Here is a 10624-nt window from a genome sequence, read left to right as displayed (position 1 = left end):
CCTCTGAAATTTTTTATATTTAATTGTTTATTGGCATCGAGCAAATCAAAATTTGACATCGGTGCAAGACGCGCTGAGTCTGTTAACGGCGTTTGAGTACCATGAGGGCGGAGTTACTGGAAGTCTTAGACCCGCTCACTTTTTTAATATCCTTTTCCAGTTGCTTTCTTTAATGCCATTTCAGCAGCTCTTCCAACAGTACCTAGCGCGGCTGCTTTTGCGACAGCTGGAGCAGCAGCAGCTATCAGCGCTGGTATGGCTGCGAGAAGTGGAAATATACCACCGGTTTTAATCATGTCCTTGATTTCTTTTGGAGCTAAAACAAGTTGAGCTCCGTTTTTTGCTCGCTTCGCTTTATTGAAATGTTTTAGTTGAGTTTTAGTCAACGATAACTTGTTTGGGTCACCATTAGCAATTTGATACCGCGTTAGTTTTTTTTCGAATGTAATTTTTTCACTTGACCGCGAGTCAGAGTGACATTAACGTGATTGTATGACATTTTTATAATAAATGCGATTGATCTAATTATCTACATGTTTTCCACTGGTGCATCAACGACTCTCATTCGCCCACCAACACCTTCAATTAACTTTGTTTTATCGCTGAGTATGACCGCGATTGCTCTGTAATTAGCACCAACTGTGTCTACGCTAGCTCGAAACTGTATATCCACGACAGATTGCTTAACTAAATCAAGATGTTCCAGCGAAAAGTAATAAATCAGATACAACGATATAAAATCTGTGATACTTGCAAACCAGTATCAATATTCTGATCACCTCCCATAAATGTCATCAAACTATGATATGCACGTGTAACATGATTTTGATTAAAATGTAACAGAATATTCTGGGATGGTTCTTGATGTTCGTTTATTCTTAAAGATACATTAGAGACACCAAGTTTGTCAAATACCATTGGATTTCCTTCTTGATTGTTTAATCGTGCAACATTTTGAAAAGCAACAAAGATATGTCTTGGTGCAGAAACACCTTGCTGTGATGATATATGCCATGTAAATGTAATGTTGACAGCACTTTCAATACTATCGGTAATTGTTGTTAACCATGATGATATTGATTTACCGCCTTGATCCATAAAAAAAGTAGCCGATGGAATCATAACCAGCATCCACAATGAGTGTTTAAATAAAATTAATTTACCATCAGCAGCGCCATTTTGTCGCCAGATAGCATCATTATCATCACCTTTTCTCACAAGTACAACTGTGTGTTTAGCTCCAAAAATGACCTTTCGGGAATTTGCAAAATCCAAAGATGTGAAACAGTGGGATTGCACATGAAAAACTTCTACGATCACTCGTTAACATTAATTTACGTGTAGCAAAATCTAAATTATAATTAGGGTTCTGGCTTTGTAGCATCAAAAACGCATCATCTGGTCTCTCTATCGCTCCAGCTGGTTGTGGGTCAGTTGAAGTATTACCTGTCACTTGTACGAGACGAAAAGTGTTGGAATCAGGGTTGTCAGAATTATCCTTAGCGAACATCATAGTCTGACCAGCTGGTCTATTATAATCATCTGAATACCTTGCCAGACCTATAATCATTGTAGCAACGTTAACATTATTTTGGATTGTTTCAATTTCTTTTCCATCAATCATATATATGGCACTTTTGAATAACGCCATGATGCCATTATTAACAAATCCAACTCTGACATTCGCTCCGTATTCTGTATTAGCGATGACGTTTCTTACAAGTTCACCTGTGACTTCAATAAATGCTTCAGCGGGCAAGAAATACCCACTTGTATCCTGAACTTGTAATTCAATTCGTCTGCGTTGATTTGGCGATACTGTTTCATAAGAATAATACTGATAATCACGCGCGGACTCATCCTTGAGTACTGGTGCATCCATGTCAAACGCTGGGTCAGATGTACATTTAAACATTTTATTATAATTTATTATCTTCTAAAACGAAGACTACTTTCTGATATCAGACTCGTATTTATTTGTTCAGCTCCTTGATTCATCAGCGCTGCTAGGTTTTGATTTGAGGCTTGATTTATTACTTTACTGACATTTTCGGGCATCACTTCAGTGCTTGGCAATTTAACTGGTTGTGGCTGGACCGCTTTTGGTGAACCTCCTTGAGGTTTACGTATTAATCGTGCTAGTCTGTCCTTGTTTGCCAGAAACACTTTACTGGCAACGTTACCAATAACACCAGGAGCTTTATCACGAACAACGTGAATAGCTTTCATTGATAATTCTTTTGCGATCGGTACTGCTTTGGGAGCTATCCTTCTGAATAACCCCTGAACAACATCATCGAGTCCAACTCCGTAAGTTGCTTTATAAATTGGTAATCGCGAATTTATCACCCTAACTGCTACGGGTCCACGGTGAGCATTATGTATAATCATCTTATTTGTTATTAATTTATCTAATCGCGATAACAACTAGTCACTATGATAGTCATCAACGATTTCATCAATAAGCCCCCGATAAGCATTAATGTCCATGATACCACCTTGAAATAATCGTCGACAGATATCAGCTGCTTCATTAATTATTTCCGGTGAGTTATTTCCAGCTCGTTTTCCTCTTATGAGAGCTTCTAACCGTTGCACGTTTTCGAGAATAATATTAGGACAGGAAATAAGACCACTTCCCAAACCACTACCAGTAGCACCGGTGTCAGGTATATCGTAAAATTCTTCTTTTGGAGATTGTGGTCGTTGTTTTTACTGTTGCTGGGAACGAGGTTGTAGTTGTTGTTTTTTTCTGTTGCTGGGTAGGAGATTGTAGTTGTTGTTTTTTCTGTTGCCGGGGAGGAGGTTGTGTTTGTTGTATTCGTGCATATATCTATCTATAGCATTAGAAAATTCAGTATATCTAGTATCAATGCTTCTAGCCTGACCAGCATCATGATATATACGAAATATCCACTTATACCAATTTTCACGACTTAGAGCATCACTGGCATACTCGGATTTGAAAACTCTACCTCGTTGATCATAACTTCGCGCGGCAAACTCTTGTGTTTATAATTGTCTTTATGTATTTAATACCAATTTCGGTAAATTTATCGTTTATATCAACTTTAGCCCTGGCGTGTTCTGTTTCTGTTCCTGGTATTCGATCTTTTATATCGCCGATTTCAGTACGAATTTTACCAATACCTTCAAGTATTTCTTCGCCGACGGCTGGAGGTTCAGTTGCAGTTATATCTGCTGGAAGATCTCGTAAAATCATTTTTGTTTTTTAAGTTCTCGCTGCTATTTTTTCAGTCTGCTCAGCGGTTTGTTTTAATACTGGAAGAATACCCGTCTTCCTCTCCTCCTCGTCCTTAATACCTCCCCATATAGCTTTTTCAGTAAGGGCTATAATGGGTTTAAATAACTGTTCTGTACCAGTAGCAAATTCAGAATCACGAGCAGGAAGACATTTTTTGATTGCTTCTAGTCGCTCTCGAGCTAATCTAGTGGAATTTGCTTCTCCGATGTTTGCCATTATTGATATAATAATTTTTTAATTCATAGCAGCAGAGTGGGCGCGACTCCAACTTGGCACCCAGTCACCGCGATCCCCTTTTTTGCGACCTTCAGGAAGATTTTGTTTTTACAATTCTAGGGTAAGTCAATAAAAATCTGTTAGCCCTCTTTTAATATCAGCAGAGAGGGGCGCCTCCAACTTGGCACCTAATCACCGCGATCCCCCCTGTTTTACAATTCCAGGGTATGTCAATTAGAGTCTATTCACCCCTTCGTTTTACAATTCCAGGGTATGTCAATTAGAGTCTGTTCTCCCCTTTGTTTTGCAATTCCAGGGTATGTGAATTATAGTCTGTTCGTCCCCCTTTTTTACAATTCCAGGGTATGTCAATCAGAGTCTGTTCGCCCTTTCTGTTGCTACGGCTAATTGTCCAAAGTGTAGTAATAACATCCACAAGTTGTTGAATCATGCGATTTACAAAATCTACGACTCTGGCACTATATCTAACATATAGCACCATCGTGGGAAGAATTGCAAACGGAGAAGACAATAATAAAAAGGTTTCGTTTGACTTTATAGGCTTTCATCTGTATGGCCCATCAAACCACCGTTAGTCATATTTATGGACGTATTTCATGACATCTCTTTAAGAGAACGCTTGCATATGGAGCAGAACGATAATAAAATACTAACATATATGACGGAGATTGGGATTGCAAGTTGAAAAGACGTGTTTCATTGTGGTCGTTGGAATTAAAGAAATGCTACAAAATAATCCATGTTGCAAATGTAAAAGTATTTGCACAATAATAAGACGTTTGCTGCATTAGGCATGAATTGTTTCTAGTACATGTAGACTAATAAGAATACTTGATGCATTTCGGAATTTTATGTTTTAACCGCTTATTATCCCTCGCACGTTTTCCCGATTTTAAGGCGATTTATCTCCTCAAATGACTCAGTATAGATTGTACTTTTGCATTATTACGTTTAACTACCTTTAATCATGTCTTGGTCATGAGGCGATATGTAGTTCAAAAGGATATACAATTCGTCCAGGTTCACGGCACCCGAAGCCTTGAATCAATAGAACATGTACATTTCGAAATATGACTTAGGCTTATTGATGTAGAGATGGATCTATTGACAAGAAGACAGACTGGCAGAACGTAAGGAATGAAATACATAATTCAATGCTTACCGATGTCTCCAGATTCTTCAGCCAGAAATACGCTGGATATGGATACAAGGAGAAGGAAGACGAAACGTTTCTGCATATTCCTTTCCGGTTCTGTTTGTCTGGGAATAATATATATATATATATATATATATATATATATATATATATATATATATATATATATATATATATATATATATATATATAGTTGTCTTATTGTCTTATAACATAAGATGAGACGCCGTGTTCTAACTATCTGTCACGTTTGCCTGCCAGCGATTACGTAAGTCAGGAACAAAGGAATGGGTTAGCGCCATGTGTATGTAGACCCTGCACTGTCGTGGCGATTCGTGTTTGTGCAAGAGTTCTTTTCGTTACGTGTCAAAACTAACATCTAGACGTTAGAAGCTTTGTGCTAGAACTAAGGGCCCTTGTTGCTGTTGTAGATCCCCCCCCCCCCCCGCGTTGACAGATGGCCTGAGGCTCGTCTGTTAATATGGACCGACTGGGGTAGAATTGATATCCAATCAGAACTGAGAAAGGGTGGGGCCGTCAATTCGAACCAGAATTTAATAGTCATTTGGGCTGGGATCGAATTAGTCATTGTGAAGCATCGTGCTGACAAGTTGTAGCAATAACTCCGGGAGCCACTCGTGATTTGGCGGGACAAACCTTGGTACATTCAAGGACAGAAAGCTTCGTAAAGAAAGCTTTTGGGAACAGAACTACCGGGTAGTAAAGTCCCGAGTCTCAGAGAGACAGGATAGAACAATGCAGTAGGCCGAGAACAAGCCTAGTATCTGGAGAAAGAGAGAGAGAGAAGGAGGAGGAGAAAAGGAGACAAAAGGGGAAGAGGAAAGGAAGAATCGGAGTACGGACAACGCCGGAAGGAGGAAAGGAATAGGCAGAGTAAACACAGATGAGTAGAAACCAAGTTCAGGGGAAAGCTATCTCACACTATAATTACGTGATGAAATAGGTTGTTACATGGTCCAGAGGAGGAAGATTGCTTGAGAAATTAATATCGTTTAATTTATATTAAATTGTTATTCTTTAGAATTTCACCTTTGTGTTCTTAATAATTTAATTGTCGATATTGCTGAATGGGGGCTCGGAGCTTTACCTCTCTCTATCACTAATTTCACTTCCTACAAAACGAGCCAGGGTGGGAATTCCACAGTAATTCAAATAAATATTGGGAGCATCCCACCCCAACGCATAACAGTGGGTCACATAGAACTTCACACTATCAATAACTTTAATATGTAAAAATGACTACTGTGAGGTCTTAATTCAGAGTGCTATGAAAGAGGCAGACGCCTGTAGATAGTACCAGTGGAGCCATGACTCATTCACATAGGGTTCTGATTGGTCAGTTACACGTGTATAATGTTACATCTCTCTTCTTACAAAGAAAAGGTTTTAATAAACGTTTAATAAACTGTCTAAATGAATCATGAGACATTATAACTAATATATCAAAATCAAGTTCGTATTTGATAGCAATGATTACAATGATCAACGAATAAAAGTCTGTGATAGACTGAGAATGCATTGTTTATTTTTTGTAAATTTCCTGTTGCTTGTTTGATTGCCATTTAATGTACACAGCTGGTCCTTATCTTGAATCACCGTCTGTGTTTATCAACAAAACCATACACTGTGCTACACTAATGACTGTTCTATTAGCTGAGTGTCTCTAATCTGTGAGTACAGGATTTCACAACTGTTTCTTATCCATGATATATGTATAGGTTTTTAGAACTGATATTACACTGACTCTATTATCTTTGGTTTTACTAGTCTACCAGAACGTGTGTACTATCCGCTTTGCTGACAATCTTGTGGGTTTGTTGCGGCAGGCTCAGGCGTACTTTGGCTGAAACATTGAGATTCCACTGATTGTGAAATTGGTTTACTGGCATTTGCGGGAAGTGTTACAGCTGTACACAGTGTGTTTTCAATCTGAGAGAAGGGCGCATTTACATTACATTGTAGGGGATGTGTTTCATTAGTTTTCATGAGCTGACGTCTACTGCGACAATAAATAGTACCATCTTTGGTGCGATCTGAATATGACCTGTCGTCGAGTTTTCTTATTATAACAGCAGGTTCCCAGTTTTGACTTTTGAATTGAACTCTGACTGATTCCCCTTCCTTAAGTGGTTTTAGTGGTTTTGCACTTTTATCATATTAATTCTTTGTTTTCTTCTTGCGAAGTATAATTTTCTTTTTGACATCAGCGGTGTTGGGTGTTTTTGGAATTAACTTTTCGGGGGTTGTTGGGAGAATTGATCTGAGTTGTCTCCCCCTCAACAATTGTGCTGGTGAGAACCCGATATCAAGAGCAGTGGCTCGATATTCTGATATGCCTATAAGCGGTTCTCTGCCATCGGCTTTTGCTTTTGAGAGAATTCTCTTTACAGTTTGAACTGTTTTCTCCGCTAGGCCGTTCAACTGAGGGTATGTGGGACTCGATGTAACATGTTTAAAGTCCCATTCTTTCGCGAAGCTTGCGAACTCTCGGGAAGAATAGCATGTTTGATTGTCGCTGACAACAACTTCCGGTATTCCGAAGCGCGCGAATATGTTTTTCATGTGATTAATAACAGTGCAACTTTTTGAGCTTGCGAGTGCCTTAACTTCAAAGTAGCGACTGAAATAATCTGCTACACCAATGTACTCTTTATTATCCCATGTAAATAGGTATGTGGCGACGTTTTGCGATGGATATTCAGGGACGTCATGGGGGATAAGAGGTTCCTTTTGGTTAGAACTTCTGCGCTCCAAGCAGATAGAGCATTTTGACACTAAATCGGAAATATCAACTAAGATTCTTGGACAAAACAAGACATCTCTGGCTCTTTCCAGACACTTCTCAATACCTAAATGACCTGAATGTACAGTTTCTAGCATTTTCTGCCTGAGGACTTGTTGTATGACTATTTTTTAACCTTTCAAGATTAACCCATCTACAACTGAAAGTGTATCTCTATAATTCCAAAAGTCAATTATCTCTGATTGACAGCTTGACCTCTTTTCAGGCCAACCTTCAATTATGACCTGTTCCGTTATGACCAGCTGGGGGTCTTGCTCAGTGAGAGATTGAATTTCTTCCTTCTTACGATCAGATACAGGTAATGCCGATAACACCATATGCACATGCATATCTATACCTTAAGATAAGGTGGGGTGTGTATCAGATAAGAACTTAGGGGAGAGTATGTCTGCTACGGGTATGTTCTTACCTTGGTAATGTTTTACCTCTAGGCCATAACGCTGCAGTTGCAAAAACATGCGTTGTAGTCGCGGTGGGGCAGCATAGAAGGGCTTTTTCATTTTAGCGACAAGTGGAAGGTGGTCAGTTTGAACGTGTACCTTTCTCGCGTATACATATTGATGGAACCGTTTGCATCCGAACAGTATAGTGAACATTTCTTTCTCTATCTGAGCATAATTAATTTCAGTTGTAGTCAAGAATTTTGATGTATAAGCCACGAGCTTATCATCTTGTATTAGGGCGGTACCGAGCCGATATTTTGACGCGTCAACTTGCCAAGTCAGTGGTTTCTTAGGGTCAAAATAGGACAGAACAGGTCCCGGGCTTATAGTAATTATGTCTTTGACCTTTTGAAATGCGTCTATTTGCGGAGAGTCCCATGTAAACTCTACATCTTTCTCTAACAGTTGTCTTAACGGACTGGTGGCCCCAGCCAAATTTGGGGCAAATTTGGACAAGTAGTTAACCATGCCAAGAATGTTTCTAACCCTGCGCGGTTACGAGGGGGTTCCATTCCTCGGACCTCTGATACTTTAGCATGGTCGGGTTTGAGACCTTCTGCTGACAGAATGTGCCCGAAGTACTGTACTTCTGTAACACCTACTTCTAGTTTTTCCTCATTTAGCCGGATTGCGTTTTCGAGGGAACGCTTGAGAACATTTCTCAAATTTGTATCATGTTCGTCGCGTGTGCGTCCGAAAACTAGTATATCGTCGCAAATCGAAACGATACCACTTGAACCTTCAAAGCTCTCATTGATCTGCCTTTGGAATTCATCCTGAGATGATTTCAAACCAAATGGGAGACGCAACAAACAATAACGGCCGTAAGGGGTGTTGAAAGTTGTGAGGTATGATGAGTCACGTGACAGTTTTATTGCCCAATATCCTGACCTTGCATCCCATTTGGTGAAGTATTTTGCACCTGATAATTGGGGTAGGATATCGTCTAATGTGCGCTTCGGGTAATGGGGACGCAAAATTGCTTTATTAAGATATTGTACGTCGAGACATACCTTTGTTTACCCGATTGCTTTTCTATGACAACCATAGAATTTACCCATGCTGTAGGTGATCTAACCGGGACAATATTTTCGTTTTCGATGCGATCAAGTTCAGTTCTGAGTCTGTCTTGAAGTGCGACAGGTACTCGCCGCGGAGGGTGCACTACAGGTGTAGCCTTGGGGTCGATGTGTATGGTACATTCCCCAGGAAAAGACCTATGCCGTTGAAGACTTCGGCATATTCCTTGAGAACAACTGTCTTAGTGAGGGGCGTACTCTTCTTACATTGTAAATTTGACATCTGTGTCTGAACAGAGAATGTAAATTTAACTAAGCCTAACTCCATACAAGATTGTAAACCAAAAATATGTGGTGTTTTCGTTTTCACAATGTAGAACTCGAGTTCATGTGTACGTTCAGTGCGTTTACACGTGAGATTGACTGTACCCATTGTACTCAATAATTTTCTGTCATATGCGGATACTGTGCTTAATGTTGGTTGAAGTGAGTGATTTATTGCTAGCTTTTTGAATATATGCGATGGTATGATGTTAACTTGAGAGCCAGTATCCAATTTAAAATCAATAGAAACTAAATTAGATCCTACCTCTATCGGCGCATACGCCTGTTCATTGGCAATTATATCCCTTTTTTACACTGTCAATATATAAATCCTCGTTTTTATGTTCATTGTTAATCACACTGACCGTTTTTGATCTGCACACTTTCTCAAAGTGATTGAGTTTATGACACTTATTGCAAGTCTTTCCTTTTGCAGGGCACTTGTCCTGGCTTGAATGTGACTTGTATCCGCAATGTCCACAAGTCGCGTTGACGTTCCGTCTGGAAGATGTGGTCCATTTCTTCTTCGGCTGTAGTTCTTTTGTCTTGGCCTGTCGTTGAATTTTCGCATGTAATTCCGGTCTGGCTGATACAGACATGGTCTGGAGCTGCTTCTGGGCACATTCATGGCTTTGACTGATGTTAATAGCCTTTTCCAAGGTCAACTTTTCACCTTCGTTGATAAGTTTTTCTCGTATCCTTGGTGACGATACCCCGAAGGCAATTCTATCACGAATGATGTCGCCTTTGTCTTTGAAGAGACATTCCTTGGCCAAGAGCTTAATAAAGTCACATAAATATTTATTGTCCTGGAGCCTTGAATTTTATTGTTAAACGTGAATCTGGCAAAGACCAGATTTAATTTTGGTTGCACGTGGTGTTTGAATTTTGTAAAGAGCGTTGATGGGTCCGTTTTTTATCTTCATCCGTCAGAGTCCATGTGTTGAAAATATCTCTACCTTTGTCGCCTACCCAAAGTAGAATGTAGTTGGCTTTGACTGCATCACTTCTTCTACCCATCGGTCCATTAAATATTATTTCACAGTGTTGTTGGAATTTAGCCCATGAGGTGTTAAGGTTGGAATTGTCCCAGTCCATGGTAGGGGTTGGCACGCCGGAAAGATCCGTTTCGAAGGTATTAAGTTCGTATTTAGAATTTTCAACCTTTTTTTAGGTTTTAAATTCGTGCAAAATCTTCCGTGGATTGTAAAGTTATTGTTTCAAAATATCAATTTACGATCCATGTGCTATTCCAATTATAATTATTATCCCACTTCTGACACCATGTTGTGTAATTGTGTTAAAACATAAGATGAGACGCCGTGTTCTAACTATTAATAACTTTAATATATACAA

Source organism: Sinohyriopsis cumingii, chromosome 5 (genome assembly GCF_028554795.1).
Source record: "Sinohyriopsis cumingii isolate HCF-2022 chromosome 5, ASM2855479v2, whole genome shotgun sequence".
Classification (NCBI taxonomy): Eukaryota; Metazoa; Mollusca; class Bivalvia; order Unionida; family Unionidae; genus Sinohyriopsis; species Sinohyriopsis cumingii.
The sequence above is the reverse complement of the archived record's forward strand: the minus strand, read 5'-3'. Positions refer to the sequence as shown.